This window comes from Myxocyprinus asiaticus, chromosome 6, assembly GCF_019703515.2.
Source record: "Myxocyprinus asiaticus isolate MX2 ecotype Aquarium Trade chromosome 6, UBuf_Myxa_2, whole genome shotgun sequence".
Lineage (NCBI taxonomy): Eukaryota > Metazoa > Chordata > Actinopteri > Cypriniformes > Catostomidae > Myxocyprinus > Myxocyprinus asiaticus.
In genome coordinates, this window is record NC_059349.1 from 3044826 (window position 1) to 3063522 (window position 18697).

The 18697-nt window shown below is 40.7% G+C and overlaps 1 protein-coding gene across 4 annotated transcripts in view; it reads left to right on the forward strand.

Annotated features, from left to right (window-relative positions):
- LOC127442946 (gastrula zinc finger protein XlCGF7.1-like) overlaps positions 1–18697 on the forward strand; it is an 898889-nt gene that overhangs the window by 64562 nt on the left and 815630 nt on the right. The gene's annotated exons all lie outside the window — the stretch shown is intronic.

Here is an 18697-nt window from a genome sequence, read left to right on the forward strand (position 1 = left end):
GAAATCACTCGGAAACTGCTATCTATGGCCATGTACACAATGCAGTTGAATATGGTTGGCACATTCCTTTTTAGTGCTTAATCCCATTCTGTACACAGTCCAGTCATTTGCAGAAATGACAACAGCTTTCTTCAACCAAATTAACTCCCAAAAAATTCAGGTATAGTGCTGTGGAAAAGTATTTGCCCCCATCCTGATTTCTTCTGTTTTTGTGTATATCTCATACTAAATTGTTTCGAACAAAATCTAACATAAAACAAAGACAATCTGAGTAAACACAAAATACAGTTTTTAAATGATAATGTTATTTATTGAAGCCAAAAAGTTACCAAAACCAATCATAGTAACTAAATCCCCAAATCTATGACAATACATTCATAATGGGGTTCAGCTGGACTAGACACCCAGGCCAGCACTGTTCAATCAATTCAACACCTAAATAGAACTTTTTCAGCAGCATGAAGTTGGCTAAAAGGTCTCACCCAATAGCACACTACACCAAGGTCAAAAGAAATTCTGAGGAAAAAGGTGATTGAAATACATCAGTCTGGGAAGGGTTACAAAGCTATTTCAAAGGTTGTGGGACTCCAAAGAGACTCCAGAGAGAGTTATTATCTCCAAATGGAGAAAACTTGGCACAGTAGTGAAACTTCCCAGAAGTGGCAACCTTCCAAAAGTCCTCCAAGAGCACAGCGACGACTCATCCAAGAAGTCACAAAAAAGCCAAGGACAACATCCAAGTAACTGCAGGCCTCTCTCACATCAATAAAGGTCACTGTTTATGACTCCACTATTAGAAAAACACTGGCCAAAATGCCATCCATGGAAGAGTGGTGAGGCTAAAACCACTGCTAACCCTGAAGAACATTATGGCTTGTCTAAATTTAGCCAAAACACACCTTGATGATCCTCAAACCTTTTGGGAGAATGTTCTGTGGACTGATGAGTCGAAAGTGGAACTGTTTGGAAGACAGGTGTCCTGTTACATCTGGCATAAATCAAACACAGAATTACACAAAAAGAACATCATACCTACGGTCAAGCATGGTGGTGGTGGTGTGATGGTGTGGGGATGCTTTGCTGCTTTAGGACCTAGGCGACTTGCAATAATGAGGGGAAACATGAATTTTGCTCTCTACCAGAAAATCCAAAAGGAGAATGTCCGGTCATCAGTCTGTGAGTTGAAGCTCAAGCGCAACTGGATTATGCAGCAAGACAAAGATCCAAAGCATAGGAGTAAGTTCACCTCTGAATGGCTCAAAGGAAGCAAAATTAAAGTTTTAGAGTGGCCTAGTTAATGTCCTGACTTGAACCCAAGTAAGATACAGTGGAAGGACCTTAAATGGGCAGTACATGCTTGAAAACCCTCCAGTGTGGCTGAACTAAAGCAGTTCTGCAGAGAATGTGATGTGAAAGACTGATCTCTAGTTATCGGACACATTTGGTTGCAGTTGCTGCTGCTAAAGGTGGCACAACCAGCTATTAAGTTTAAGGGGGCAGATAGTTTTTCATATAGGTGATATAGGTGTTGGATAACTGTTTTGCTTCAATATATATATATATATATATATATATATATATATATATATATATATATATATATATATATATGAAAACTGTATTTTGTGTTTACTCAGGTTGCCTTTGTTTTATGTTATATCTCATTTGAAGATCTAAAAAAAATTATGAAAAATACACAAAAACAAAAAGATCAGAATGGAGAAAATAATTTTCCACAGCACTGTAGTTACACCGCATTTTCATGAATTCCATGTAGTGTGTGCAGATATGAGTAGGATATGAGACATTAAACTCACTTAGCATCAAAGACACACATAGAACAGACACATGAATGTGACGTTATTCACATTCAATGTTTGCTGAAAAAGTTAGATAGAAAGTTAGAACTGACAATGAAGTTGAAAGATTGACATTTTTCTATGGGTTTCACATATGACCAATTTCTCTTTTAGCTTTATCAAAACATCTTTTGATTATTTATTGTAGTGCTTGGAGGCAAAAGAAAATTAAGAGAATTACAGAGGCCCCGTATTCCACACCAGAAATTCCTCAATGTCATAAACTAAATATTCCGCCAAGAAGATGCCAGAAAGTCTCATAAGAAGCTCATAAAAGTTGCTCTGCTGATTGTCAACTGTCTTGAGAACAAAGGACGATTCTCGGCCATCTGCTAAAAGAAGAGGGAGGGGGAAAAAAGAGACCCCAAGAGAGAGAGGAAAAAAGATGTTACTATGGAAGCCATTGTTTCTTTCATTCAGTCAGAACAAATATACATTTAAATTTCTATACTGAATGAAAATCAAATGACCATCAGCCTGACCATCATGTAATAAAAACACATTATCTAAGAAAGAGAGCTTGAACAGACTTTCTTTGAAATGATCCCTTTGTACTCTTTTTAGCTGGACACAAAACTAATGCTTTTCTTATCTCTCCAAATGCACAAAATGAACTTTTCATGTGTATACATATAATGACATCTCATCTTAATCCAGGAATTTTAACACAATTGTAAAACTCACTGTACCATAATTTTACCCTGCACATAATCTATGCCAAAGTGCCTAAAATTCTCATTCAAGGTTTAACCTGAGGATAACCCTGAAGATTATGGTATAATGACACATAGTCATGCATTACCGATGCTGTAAAACCAATGAATTATCCATTATGATTTTAGTAAAGTATTTTCATGTTTTTAAACTAGTACATTGAATATTCATGAAAGTATGTCATATTCACTACTATCATTTCACATGTCTTGAATATTAATGAAGGTTATTTTCTGAAATCTATGGAATACATTATATTAAAATGCATGATTAAACATTGCTCTTTTTCAAGCAAGAAACTGTGAAACTCAACACAAAGACCATAATTCACCTTGAGGGAGGAGAAAGAGTTGGGCACTTCTGATTTGCTCAAAACACCTTTGGGGTTTGGCCAACCTCAACTCCACAAAAACTCCCCGCCTCGAATGAACTCTGTGCTCTTCTCTTCGGACAGTTCTCACGTTCCAACCCAAGAGTTCCAAAAAACTCTTGAGAGACCCGAGGCCTTTCCTCATGGGTTCCCGACATCTCTAGAATGTAAAAGTCACAAGCCCTCTGCAGCCTCCAAGGCTCCGCTGGTCTTTTCATCATCAACTCAACGTGCATAATCGATTTCTGCTGAAAGCGACACTCCAGCTTCATAGGAACTTCAAGACCATCGAACCAGCACAAAGACCCCCTTGAACCTTGGAGTCGCAAGTTTGAATCCAGGGTGTGCTGAGTGACTCCAGTCAGGCTTCCTAAGCAACCAATTGGCCTGGTTGCTAAGGTGGGTAGAGTCACATTGGGTTAACCTCCTCGTGGTCGTTATAATGTGGTTCTCACTCTCAGTGGGGCACGTGGTGAGTTGTTTGTGGATGCCACGGAGAATAGCATGAAGCCTCCACACGTGCTAGGTCTCCGCGGTAACGCGCTCAACCAGCCACATGATAAGGTGCATGGATTGACGGTCACAGATGTAGAGTTTACTGAGATTTGTCCTCCGCCACCTGGATTGAGGCATGTCACTACGCCACCATGAGGACTTGTGTGCATTGGGAATTGGGCATTCCAAATTGGGAGTCAAAAAAAAAATTCCCTGAATCAATCATAATTCCCTTCTTGAGCTAAATTCCTTGCATTATTACATATAAGGGTGAAAAACATAGATAGATGTCCCAGCATTGCTAAATCCTCTAAATATTTTGGTAGAGACATCCAGGCTTGTTCAGCCTGAGGTCCTTACATTTAATGGTACAGTGCATCCGGAAAGTATTCACAGCGCTTCACTTTTTCCACATTTTTTTGTTACAGCCTTATTCCAAAATGGATTAAATTCATTATTTTCCTCAAAATTCTACAAACAATAGCCCATAATGACAACGTGAAAGAAGCTTATTTGAAATCTTTGCAAATTTATTAAAAATAAAAAATGAAACAAATCACATGTACGTAAGTATTCACAGCCTTTGCCATGACACTCAAAATTGAGCTCAGGTGCATCCTGTTTCCACTGATCATCCTTGAGATGTTTCTACAACTTGATTGGAGTCCACCTGTGGTAAATTCAGTTGATTGGACATGATTTGAAAAGGCACACACCTGTCTATATAAGGTCCCACAGTTAACAGTGCATGTCAGAGCACAAACCAAGCCATGAAGTCCAAGGAATTGTCTGTAGATCTCCGAGACAGGATTGTATCGAGGCACAGATCTGAGGAAGGGTACAGAAACATTTCTGCAGCATTGAAGGTCCCAATGAGCACAGTGGCCTCCATCATCCGTAAATGGAAGAAGTTTGGAACCACCAGGACTCTTCCTAGAGCTGGTCGCCTGGCCAAACTGAGCAATCGGGGGAGAAGGGCCTTAGTCAGGGAGGTGACCAAGTGGAGAGAGGAGAACCTTCCAGAAGAACAACCATCTCTGCAGCACTCCACTCCTCAGTAGAAGGCACATGACAGCCTGCCTGGAGTTTGCCAAAAGGCAAGGAACTCTCAGGAAGTTCCTTGCTCAAGGAACTCAAGGAACTGCCCAAAACTCTCTGAAGGACTCTCAGACCATGAGAAACAAAGATTGAACTCTTTGGCCTGAATGGCAAGCATCATGCCTGGAGGAAACCAGGCACTGCTCATCACCTGGCCAATACCATCCCTACAGTCAAGCATGGTGGTGCCAGCACCATGCTGTGGGGATGTTTTTCAGCGGCAGGAACTGGGAGATTAGTCAGGATCAAGGGAAAGATGAATGCAGCAATGTACAGAGACATCCTTGATGAAAACCTGCTCCAGAGCTCTCTGGACCTCAGACTGGGGCAAAGGTTCATCTTCCAACAGGACAATGACCCTAAGCACACAGCCAAGATAACAAAGGAGTGGCTATGGGACAACTCTGTGAATGTCCTTGAGTGGCCCAGCCAGAGCCCAGACTTTAACCCGATAGAACATCTCTGGAGAGATCTGAAAATGGCTGTGCACAGATGCTCCCCATCCAACCTGATGGAGCTTGAGAGGTCCTGCAAAGAAGAATGGGAGAAACTGCCCAAAAATAGGTGTGCCAAGCTTGTAGCATCATACTCAAAAAGACTTGAGGCTGTAATTGGTGCCAAATGTGCTTCAACAAAGTATTGAGCAAAGGCTGTGAATACTTATGTACATGTGATTTTTCATTTTTTATTTAATAAATTTGCAAAGATTTCAAACAAACTTCTTTCACGTTGTCGTTATGGGGTATTGTTTGTAGAATTTTAAGGAAAATAATGAATTTAATCCATTTTGAATAAGGCTGTAACATAACAAAATGTGGAAAAAGTGAAGCACTGTGAATACTTTCCAGATGCACTGTAGATTAATGATGGTAATTTTTAGGCAGATCTCTAAATTGATCATTTGTCATAATCCTACATTATTTTGGAAGAGCTTGAGCTGGCCTCTTTTTTTTTTAGGCTTAATTGCATGCTTACCTGCACGCTCTGAAAATATTAGGGACAGTTGAGTGTTTATCACTGTGTAGCGTCACCATTTCTTCTAACAACATTTATTAAGTGTTTGAGCAGTGAAGACACATGTTTGTAAAATCTAGCAAGCAGAATTTTCCCCCAATTATCCATTTTGCAGGTCTCCAGCTGCACAGTTGTACTATGGGCCCTTCATTGCCATATTTTGCACTTCATTGCCATATTTTGCACTTCATAATGCGCCACACATTCTCATTTGGAGATAGGTCTAGTCTGCATGGAAGGTCAATCTAAAATGTGATCTCCGTGATTTCGACCGTGGCATGATTGTTGGTGCCAGATGGGCTGGTTTGAGAATTTATGTAACTGCTGATCTCCTTGGATTTTCACGCACAACAGTCTCTAGAGTTTACTCAGAATGGTGCCAAAAACAAAAAATATCCAGTGAGGGGCAGTTCTTCCGACGGAAATGACTTGTTGATGAGAGAGGTCAACGGAGAATGGCCAGGCTGGTTCGAGCTGACAGAAAGGCTACGGTAACTCAGATAACCACTCTGTACAGTTGTAGTGAGCAGAATAGCATCTCATAATGCACAACATGTCAAAGCCTGAGGCAGGTGGGCTACAACAGCAGAAGATCACATCGGGCACTTTATTAGGACCATATTAGGACCATGTTCCTAATAAAGTGCTCAATGGTTTGTTGAAAGTTAATAATTATATTTCCATTTAAGCGTCTGAACTCTACTTGGTCTAATAAACCCCAAAAACAGCTTCATTTCAGGCAAAAGTCAATATATACATCTGGATCCAGTTCTGCGCGTCAATCTGACTCAGATCTTGATTTTTTTATATGAGTAAAAAGACGATACCCCAAATGTGAGACCTCCTCAACAGCGACAGTACAACACTCGACGAGGAGGCGCACGCAGTGGAGGATGCAAGGACTCAAGTGAGTCAATTGAGGAGGACACGCAAGATCTGAACTTAGTCTTCAATTTATCCAACACCAGCCTCTCAACTGCAGAAGAACAACTGCTAAACAAAGGTTTGTCAAAGGTTTGTTGGTATGTCCCTCCAACATCTACAGATCCCTTTCAGCTGAAAATTGAAATGTTTAAATTCTATAAATCCATGAAATTGAAATACTTTTACTGTAAAGATGTTTTACAGAGACAAGTTCAGCCAATGTCTGGGAATAAATCCTTTAGAGCTAAAAGTTATTTTTGCCCTCCCGTTAACAATGCAGCAATTGAAACTTTTTGCAATTTGGCTGATACGGATATTGATAAAACTCTGAAGATATCCAAGCCTGAGTATTGTGGCTTTAAAGGACAACAGACTTTGATGCAGCTTCAAAAGAAACACGATGTAATATGGAAACATCCTGATAAGGGCGGGGGTTTGGTTCTAATGGATAAAAACGACTATATCTCTGAAATTAAATCACAACTTTCAAATGATATCTGTTACACAAATTTGGACTCAAATCCAACTACGCTTTTCAAAAAAGAGATTGATGCCTTTTCGCATGATGCATGTGATAAAGGTTTAATTAGCTCAGTGGAACTGAAGTATCTTATTAAGGATTTTCCGGTAACTACTGTCATGTATGTCTTGCCTAAAGTTCATAAATCTTTGATTCATCCTCCTGGTTGCCCTATAGTGGCTTTCAAAGAAAGTCTTTTGGAACCCATATCTCATCATGTCGATCGATGGAACTTGTGGTGATTTTATACAACAGCTAAAATATACTAACTTTGAAGGTTATAATGCAAATATCTTTCTGGTCACATTAGATGTAATTTCTTTATATACCAGCATCCCACATGATATGGGTTTGGAAGCTCTCACGTTTTTCCTTGAATCAAGAATTGATAAAACTCCACCGTCTAATTTTATTCTTGACATGACGTCCATGCTTCTCTTTAAGGATTATTTCTATCAAGTCTTTCTGCTCTCCTGATCTGGAATTTCTCATGCTTCTGTGTCGACCATTCTGGCTACCGAGGGAATTCACAGCGGTCATTATCACTGCTGTGTACATCCCGCCACAAGCCGACACAGACCGGGCACTCAAGGAACTGTACGGGATTATAAGCAAGCCTGAGGCCACGTTCATTGTGACCGGAGACTTTAATAAAGCCAGTTTCAAATCAGTCGCACCAAAATACCACCAACATATTAGTTTTAACACACGAGGGGACCAGGTTTTGGACCATTGCTACTCTCCCTTCCGGGATGGCTACAAATCCCTCCCCCACCCACCATTTGGCAAATCGGACCACTCTTCCATTTTGCTTCTGCCTGCTTACAGGCAGAAACTGAAACAGGAAGCACCCACCCTCAGAACAATCCAGTGCTGGTCGGACCAATCAGACTCTACGCTACAAGACTGTTTTGATCACGTGGACTGGGAGATGTTTCCGGTCCACCTCTGATGGCGACATCAAGCTTTACACTGAGAGCGCAACGTGTTTTAGCAGAAAGTGCGTAGAGGACGTCATTCCGACCAGAACAATATGGATCTATCCGAACCAGAAACCTTGGATTAATAGCGATATTCGTGTGGCACTTGATGCGCGGACCTCCGCTTTTAATTCCGGGAACGCGGAGGAGCATAAACAAGCCAGTTATGCCCTCTGAAAAACTGTCAGATCAGCAAACGTCAGTACAGGAACAAGATTGAAGGACAGTTTAACACCACCAACTCTAGAAGCATGTGGAAGGGAATTAACATCACGGACTTTAAAGGGAATAAAAACTCTGCCGTGAACACCGCTGCCTCTCTCCCGGATGAGCTAAACACTTTTTATGCTTGTTTTGAGGGAAATAACACCGCCCTCGCGGAGAGAGCTCTCGCGGCCGAAGCTACAGAGGTTAGTTCACTCTCCGTCTCTGTAGCGGATGTAACCTGATCCTTCCGATGGGTGAATATCCGCAAAGCCACGGGTCCAGACGGCATTCCGGGCCATGTCATCAGAGCGTGCACGACCAACTAGCTGGTGTTTTTACGGACATTTTCAACCATTCCCTCTCTTTGTCTGTAGTCCCCACATGCTTTAAAACATCCACCATTGTGCCTGTTCCAAAGCAATCCAAAATAACTTGCTTAAATGACTGGCATCCTGTTGCTCTGACCCCCATCTTCAGCAAATGCTTTGAGAGACTAATCAGAGATTACATCTGCTCTGTGCTGCCTCCCTCACTAGACCCATTGCAGTTTGCTTACCGCAACAACCGCTCCACTGATGATGCCATTGCATCTAAAATACACACTGCTCCCTCCCACCTGGAAAAAAAAGAACACTTATGTGAGAATGTTTTTGTAGACTACAGCTCAGCATTCAACACCATAGTGCTTGATAAGAAACTCCGGGCTCTGGGCTTAAACAGCTCGCTGTGCAGCTGGATCCTGGACTTCCTGTCAAGCAGATGTCAGGTGGTTAGAATAGGCAGCAACATCTCCTCATCACTGACCCTCAACACTGGAGCCCCACAGGGCTGTGTTCTCAGCCCACTCCTGTATTCCCTGTGCACAAATGACTGTGTGGCAACACACAGCTCCAATGCCATCATTAAGTTTGCTGATGATACGATGGTGGTAGGTCTGATCACTGACAATGATGAAACAGCCTACAGAGAGGAGGTGCACACTCTGACACACTGGTGTCAGGAGCACAACCTCTCCCTCAATGTCAGTAAGACAAAGGAGCTTGTGGTGGACTTCAGGAGAAGAGATAGAGAACACAGTCCCATCACCATCAATGGAGCACCAGTGGAGAGAGTCAGCAGCTTCAAGTTCCTGGGTGTCCACATCACTGAGAAATTAACATGGTCCATCCACACTGAACCCGTTGTGAAGAAGGCTCATCAGTGCCTCTTCTTCCTGAGATGGCTGAGAAAGTTTGGAATGAACCGCCACATCCTCACACGGTTCTACACCTGCATTATAGAGAGCATCCTGACTGGCTGCATCTCCGCTTGGTACAGCAATAGCACCGCCCACAAATGCAAAGCACTGCAAAGGGTGGTGCGAACTGCCAGACACATCATCGGAGGTGAGCTTCCCTCCCTCCGGGACATATATACCAGGCGGTGTGTGAAAAAAGCTCGGAGGATCATCAGAGACTCCAGCCACCCGAGCCATGGGCTGTTCTCACTGCTACCATCAGGCAGGCGGTATCGCAGCATCAGGACCCGCACCAGCCGACTTCATGATAGCTTCTTCCCCCAAGCAATCAGACTTTTGAACTCTTGATCTCCCACGATCAAAATACATCAGCACTGCACTTTATTACTCTTACTCTTATATCTCACACCGGACTGTCATAAATTATATTATTATTATATTATATTCTCTCTTAACAACTTACTATCAACCGACAGCCTGAATGTCAATACAGTACAATACAACCTACTGTACATTCTATATATACTATATATACTTTTTTATTGTATAATGTGTATCTATATTGTGTGTATTGTATACTGTACATTGTATGTTATTTGTATATTGTGTTGTGTGTAATTATGTGTATATTAGATTTTAAATTGTGTTGTAAATCTGATGTTTATTGTAAATTGTCTCATCGCTGTCACGTCTACTATGTTGCTCGGAACTGCACCCAAGAATTTCACACACTATTGCACTTGTGTATTGTGGAATATTTTTATCAAGTTAAATATAAATTAATCAAGTATAATCAATGTAAATATAGCCATTTTTGTCTACAATTATTTCTAAAGGTCAAGCGTGGATTTTACTGTGTGTTTGGGTGTGTTTAGAGGCCTGTGGGAATGAGGCCCCTTAAAAATGGAATGTGTAATCACATATGGTACTCATATATGGTAAATTGAGTCTCATGTTTTGACACTAGAGAAAAAATAGGATAAGACCCCGTAAAGAGGTTCCAGATGGAGAGGGTCCTCTCTCATAGTTTAATGTTCTCTAAGCAGACTAAAGACACAGAACAAAATGTATGGGGTGTATTGGTCACGCCCTAGGTGAATATGTGTATATAGGCCTGTTTGAATACAGAAAGTCAGTTGTGCTGGGAGCAACTCGGCTTTGCTATCTCTGATAATAAAGTCTATCTTCTGGCAACAAAACCCTAAGACTTCAAGAGTGATGTTTCACAGAGGTGGCAGAAGCCACAACAGTATATGGTTGAGTGACAATAAAAGTGATTTGATTTGATTTGATATCTCCAGAAACAGGGAGCTGCAATGGGTTCAAAATTCTCCCCAGACTATGCCTGTCTTTTTATGGGTTTTCTAGAAGAAAACAATATTTGGAATAATAACCCTTTTTCCAAATACATTTTGATGTGGATGTCAATGACGTCTTTTGCATTTTAAGGAGATCTAAGGAAAACTTTGAGGACTTTTTGATCTTCCTAAATAACATGGCTGATTCTATTAAATGTAATGCTGAAATAGACCCAAATTCAGTATCCTTTTTGGATACAAGAGACCGTTTGCATTTAGGATCGCTATAAACGACATTATATACAAAAAACACTGACAAAAACAGTATTTTGCATGCATCAAGTTCGCATCCAATGTATTTAAAAAAGAGTTTACCATACACGCAGTTTTTGAGAGTAAAGCGTATCTGTACTACGGAATTGGATTTTGAGACAGAGGTAGTACAAATGTATAAGCAATTTCACCTCAGGGGCTATCCTAAAAAGTGGCTAGATGATGCCCTTTACAGGGTTTATACCATTCCTCCTTCATCCAAAAGCAATAGAAAAAAACATCTCTGTGGTTTCTACAACAACCTTTTCTCGACACAGCCAAGAAATTAAAGAAATAATAAAAAAAACATTGGTATGTTTTAAAGAGTGATCCTATTTGTCCTCCACTCTTTGCACATTACAGATCTAAAAATATTAGAGTTTTTTGGTTAAAGCAGACACTTTCACTCCGTATAATAAGAATGATGGGCGACTGGATGAATCCATTGTTTTTTTCCCATGTTTGAACTGTAAGAATACCAACAGAAAAATCAGCTCATTTAGGAGCTGTATAACAGGCAGCGTATACACTATAAAACAGCTAGTCACTTAGAGTTCTGAGAATGTAATTTATCAAATTTCTTGAGGTCACGTGACACCATGCAAGAAGCAGACGTGTGAGCAATGAGCTCTGTGCACTTTGCTAAATTTTTTTTTATTTTCATGTTATAATTTGGTGAAATTTGATACACCCAGTTACATATTTGCTCTTTGAGGCAAAATATGGCAAAGAAGTCAAAATCCTCGGGCTCTGGAGACATTAAAAGACACTTACGTGTTCAGGATGAAAGCCCCGACAGGCCTACAGACCGGGGACTTGATTTGGATGGCGCGGCGGGAGAGGTGATCCAGCGTCAGTTGTCCAACATGTCGGTGATGTTGACGAAAGTTCTTGCTGACTTGGAGGATCTCATAATACGTCGATCGATTACGCCGATGGAAATAAAATTCTCTGAGATAGTTAAAAGAGTGTCGGATGCTGAGAAACGAATCGATTTTCTGGAATCTTCGGAGAGGGAATTAACCGCTAATCCGCCCGCGATCAAAGTTCATTTGGAACGTGTTCTTGAAAAGATTGAAGATCTTGAAAATAGATGCCGCAGGAATAACGTTCGAATTGTTGGAATTCCTGAGCATGAGGAGGGCAGAGATATGGTGAAATTTCTAGACGAGCTTTTCCAGAGTCTGCTCGACATAACAGGCCACAAGTTGGAAATCGAGCGAACTCACAGAGTCCCAGCTCACTGATCTGCTGAGGGAGAAAGGCCCCGATCGATTCTGGCCAGATTTCTGAGATCATCCGATAAAGATCTTGTGTTGCGCCAGGCGAGGAGCAAAGGGAAGCTTGCTTGGAAGAACCTTAATATTTTCTTGTTCCCGGACTTTGCGAACTCGACAAGAGAGAAACGCGATCGGTTCAAGGAATGCAAGAAACTTTTACATCAGAAAAAGATCTAGTTTGCTCTGATGTTCCCGACCAAACAGAATAGAAACGAAGGTCGGTCGCAAAGTATTTATATGTCCCAAACAGGCAATGTCTTTTATTGAATCAATGGCTGAGTAAACTGCATTGGCTCCGCAGAGTGGCTGGAACTTGTTTTGTGAGTAACACTTTTCCTTGAAGAGACTTTTACATTGATGAAGGATTACTTTTGCATTGAAGTTCCAGGCCGGTTTGGGGGTGGACACTGCGGATGACCGCAGAATATCTACATGCTCACACAAAGGATATCTTTTATAAAGTTGACGGATTGTGTAAGTCATGGTATATACGTTAATGCGGCCTCCAAGTGAATTGACTCGACCATCTGGGGAACCGGGATGCCGGCTTTGTTTCTTTTTGTATTGGTTCCGCCTAGCGGCTGGAGCTTGTTCTGTTGAATAACACTCCTTTGGAACAGCTGTGGATTAATCTGTTCATTCTTTGTGCTTATTCCTCCTGCTGGCTGTGGCTTGTTTTGTTGAGTATTTTTACGGGACGTTGGAATGATTACGTCATCCGTTGAACTCAAAACAGCCTGCTCACTGATCATTTGTTTGTCTGACCGAGGAAACTGAACGGTTTTATATCAGCTGGAATTTGTTTTGTGGAAGATCACACCTTTGAGACAGTTCTGTGAATGAATCTACATGTCTTTTGTGTTCATTCTTCCTATTGACTGGGCTTATTTTACAAAGTATTTTCTGTTATGTAATTCTGCCTCAAAATGTGTGAGGCAAAATTGAGCAATCCGATGGCAAAGTTGTCATGGGGGCTCGTGGGCGTTCATGGACCTTTTGAGTTTAGAGGGATTGTCGCCGATTGGCGCTGTCGTGCGTGGGGTTAATGCGCACGTTTTTCTTTTTTCTGTTTGTTTTGTTAGGGGGCATGTTCGGGGTTTGATTGTTTCACTAATGGGGAATGTGGTCTGTATAATTTTGTTTTTGACACACAATTTATTTTTTCTATTATATCAAAATTTCAAATGTTAATATGAGTGGATTATCTCTCTCCACATGGAATGTGAATGGTTTGGGGCACCCCATAAAAAGAAGGAAGGTTATTACTTTTCTTAAACGTAAGAAATATGATATAGTGTTTCTTCAAGAAACACATCTCTCCCCGCAGGAAGCTGAAACAAATTGGGAAGATATGGGGTGGACATGTTTTTTTTAGTGCTGGCTCAAGTAAGAGCAAGGGAGTCATTATACTGGTAAATAAACATTTACAATTCAAATTTCTCAAACAGATTAAAGATAAATTAGGAAGAGTCATTATTGTTTTAGCTGAAATTCAAGGGCAAAGGTTGATTTTGGCTAATATTTATGCACCTAACGCTGATGATCAGTACTTTTTTATAGATCACGAAGGGATGTTGCAAGCTGCTGGCAGCACTCATGATATAATATTGGGAGGAGACTTTAATCTTTTGATGGACTCAGTCCTTGATCATAATGAAACAAAAGTGTGTAAACCCCCTACAGCAACATTGACACTTCACAGGATGTGTAAAAATCTTGGTCTTACAGATATTTGGAGACTTTTGAACCCATCCGGTAGGGACTATACATTTTTTTCATCAGTCCATAAGATTTATTCTAGAATAGATTTTCTTTTTTGATATTCAAATCCCTCATTTCATCTGTTGTTGATTGCTCAATTGGAAATATCTTAGTCTCAGATCACGCTCTGGTGAGTTTAGAGGTGTTGTCACATACAGAGAAAAAGAAATCATTTAGTTGGCGCCTTAATGTGTCCCTTTTGCAAAATCCTGATTTCCAACAAGTGTTAAAGACTGAAATCAATGTTTATATGGAGACCAACTGGTCCTCAGTATCCTCTGTGGGCGTGGCTTGGGAGGCACTTAAGGCGGTTCTTAGGGGTCGGATCATACAGTATGCCTCATTCATTAAAAAATCCAAAGCACAAGAACTTGTGGAGTTGGAAGGAAATATTAAAAGTGCCGAGGCAGAGCTGAAGCGCCGTATGTCATCTGATGGCCTCAGAGAACTGACCCTATTGAAATATAGATATAATACTATTTTGTCACGGAAAGTGGAGTTTTGGTTATTCAGGGCAAGACAAAGCAGGAAAACTTTTGGCTAGATACATAAAGCAGAGAGAGTCTTTTTCTACCATTCCCTCAGTGAAATCTGCTGGTGGTGAAATATTTACCTCGGCCATTGATATTAATAATGCTTTTAAAGAATTCTATTTTGATCTCTATAGTTCCACGTCTTCATCCACTGATGAAGATATTAGGAACTTAGTGGAACCATTAGATCTCCCTAAACTGACGACTGTGCAAACAAATTCTCTTGATTCTGAGATAACCTTGGAGGAGCTTGATAAGGTAATTAAGACCTTGCCTACAGGCAAGGCTCCGGGGCCTGACGGCTTTTCCTCTGAGTTTTTCAAATCTTATGTTACAGAACTGGCTCCACTTTTGTTAGAAGTTTATACGGAATCACTAAAGAACGGAAAGCTTCCTCCAACCATGATACAAGCCCGGATCAGTCTGATTCTAAAAAAGGACAAAGATCCAAGCGATTGTAAAAGTTACCGCCCAATTTCCCTGATCCAGTTAGATGAAAAGATTTTGTCCAAAATTGACATCACTTATACAAATAGACCAGGTGGGGTTTATTCGAGGCCATAGCTCTTCTGATAATATTAGGCGTCTCATCAATATCATGTGATCAGTAGGAAATGATCAATCTCCGGTCGCTGCCATCTCACTTGACGCCGAAAAGGCGTTTGATATGGTAGAATGGGATTATCTTTTTAAGATTTTGGAAAGGTATGGGTTCAGGAGTACATTTATTGGTTGGATTAAGTTACTTTATAGACATCCTGTAGCAGCGGTGCAAACAAATGGGTTAATTTCAGATTATTTTACTCTGGATAGGGGCACCCGGCAGGGTTGCCCTCTTTCCCCATTATTGTTCTGTCTTGCCCTGGAACCATTAGCAGCAATGATAAGAAAGGAGGATGATTTTCCAGGGGTGACGGCGGGAGGTGTGGCACATAAGCTTCTGCTTTACGCAGATGATATTTTATTATTCGTCTCCGACCCCACTAGATCTATGCCTTGCCTCCACAGAATTATTAATTCCTTTCCCAAGTTCTCAGGATACAAAGTCAATTGGTCTAAATCCGAAGCTTTGGCGCTGACAGCGTACTGCCCAGAAACGGCTTTCCAGCCGGGCACCTTCCAGTGGTCCAAACAGGGCATTAAGTATTTGGGGATTTTATTCCCAGCAAATTTGTCTGATTTAGTCAGAGTAAATTTTGACCCTTTAATAAAAAGGTTTTTGAGAGATGTAGGCAGGTGGGCTTCATTACATTTATCGCTGATTGGGAAGGTTAATGTTATTAAAATGACTTGTATTCCAAAATTCAACTACCTGCTTCAGTCTCTCCCTGTAGATGTCCCCCTCTCTTATTTCAAGCAATTTGATAGCATAGCGAAGTCCTTTTTTTGGAATGGTAAGCACCCCAGTTTAAATTTCAATAAGTTACATAGGCCAATTGACAATGGTGGGTTAGGCCTACCCAAGATTTTGTTTTATTATTATGCGTTCGGTCTTAGACATTTGGCTCATTGGTCGCTTCCACCTGAGAGAGCCCCTCCTTGGTTTTGTATTGAAAAGGAAGTTCTTGCCCCTATCTCGCCACTGCAAAGTCTTTCGATCAAACTAGCCGGAGAGGTTAAGTCGCACCCCGTTATTTTGCATTTGCACTTGATATGGACAAAAGTGTCCAGAGTGTTTAATTCGGATATTTATTTAAACGCAGCCTCGAGCATATGGCTGAACCCTAAACTATGTATTAATAAGTCCCCTTTTTTTGTTGGTCAGATTAGATTGTGAGGGGGGTTAATGCACTTGGTGACCTATATGAGGGTGGAGTATTGAGACCTTTTGAAAATTTGGTTCAACATTTTGGCATTCCCAGATCTCAGTTTTATAAGTATTTACAGCTTCACCACCTACTCTGCACTATTTTTGGGAGTGGCGCGCACCCTCCTAAAGCGGCAGGTGCTTTGGGAGAGGTGATTGCTGCTTTTGGAAAAGGCCATGAAGCATCAGTGTATTACTCCCTACTAATTCAGAGTCTGGGGGATGGAGCCTTGACTTCTCTCCAGAGAGTATGGGAAAAAGATTTGAATTTGGTATTGGAGGATGGAGTGTGGACTAAGATTCTTAAAAATGTCAAGTCTGTATCTAGAGATGCAAGGGTTCGCCTTATGCAATTTAAGATTTTACATAGATTTTATTGGACCCCCTCTATATTATATAGGCTTGGTCTTAAAGACACACCCACTTGCTGGCGATGCCAATCAGAAGTTGGAGACACTACCCATGTCTTTTGGGGGTGTGTTAAGATCCAGGAGTTTTGGTTGAGGGTTCAGAGGTATTTGTGTGATGTTTTAAACACTCAGGTTTTGCTTTTTTGGGTGATGGGGCGGTCATGCATTTAGGGGATAATCACATAAAAAATTGGGTTCTGACCAGTCTCATGATTGGCAGGCAAGTAATTTTAAGGGGTTGGAAGTCAAGTGGAGCACCCTCTTTTTCAGAGTGGTGTGTGGAAATGGAGAGGGTAGCTGCATTTGAAGAGGCGGTAAGTAGAAGGCTGGGGTTTAGGGACTTATTTGCTAAAAAATGGGGCAAATATTTAGTTTTTTTGGGGGACTCTCGGGGAGGGGATGTGGAGAGTGTAGTTTAGTTTAATCATATATGTTTATTATTATTTTATTTATTTATTTGTGTGTGTGTATATATATATATATATATATATATATATATATATATATATATATATATATATATTTTTTATTTTTTTGGATTGTGTGTGTGTTATGTGGGACCACAGGGGTGTTCGTTAGGGGTCAGGGTGGGATTGTATTAGTAGGGTTTAAATGTAAGATGTTGATTCTTTATATATGTGTTGAGTTTTTTCCACTGTCATGTGCATATGAATCAATAAAAATGTTAATTACAAAAAAGATCTTCCAATTTTTCCAAAATGTATTCCAAGTCTGTTTTGGATGCGGGCGGATTAGCGGATAATTCCCTTTCTGATGATTCCAGATAATCGATCCATCTCTCAACTTCTGCCACTCTTGTGACCAACTCAGAGAATTTTGTTTCCATCGCCGTAATCGATCGACGTATTACAGCAAGATCCTCCAAATCAGCAACAACCTTCGTCAGCATTACCTAGATGTTGGACAGTTGATGCTGGATTTCTTCTCCCATGTGCCTTCCAAATCGAGTCCCCGGTCCGCAGGGCTGCCAGAGGCCTCAGCTTGAACACGTAAGTGACTTTTAATGTCTCCAGAGTCTGAGGACTTTGAATTCTTTGCTATGTTTACCTCAAAGAGCAAATATGTAACTGGGTGTATCGAATCTCACCAGATTAAACATGAAAATAATTAAAAACTAGCAAAGTGCGCAGAGCCAGTTGCTCACGCGTCTGCTTCTCGCATGTCGTCACGTGACCCCCCCACTCGGTATCTGCTTTAACTTTTTTGGTTATTGAACGAGTTAAGCATCCATGTAGGGGGAAATATAGAATGGATACTCCTACAGAAAGAATCCAGATGGATATTTCACTTAAAATCTTTACATCCCCTGGGAATGAATGAAGATTTGTCCATCAGCTGTTTTCAATTATTTTTGATTATTATGACGCATCTCTATTTGCACATGATTATCATTTGAATCATGGTATATTTGCAAATATAACTATGTACAGTTTACTTTTTGAAATACGTGTAGACATTTTTGAATATCGGGTGATTGTTGTACTATGCCCATGTGTTTGAATTATGCATGATCAACATTTGTATTGGCATAATTGACATTTCTTGAAGTACAGTACTGTGCAAAAGTTTTAGGCACTTGTGAAAAATGTTGCAGAGTGAGGATTTCTTCAAAAATAATGAAATAAATAGTTTTCATTTATCAATTAACGTCATACAAAGTCCAGTAAACATAAAAAAAAGCTAAATCAATATTTGGTGTGGCCACCTTTGCCTTTAAAACTGCACCAATTCCCCTAGATACACCTGGACACAATGTTTCTTGGTTGTTGGGAGACAGGTTGTTCTAAGCTTCTTGGAGAATTTGCCACAGTTCTTCTATCTATTTAGGCTGCCTCAATTGCTTCTGTCTCTTCATGT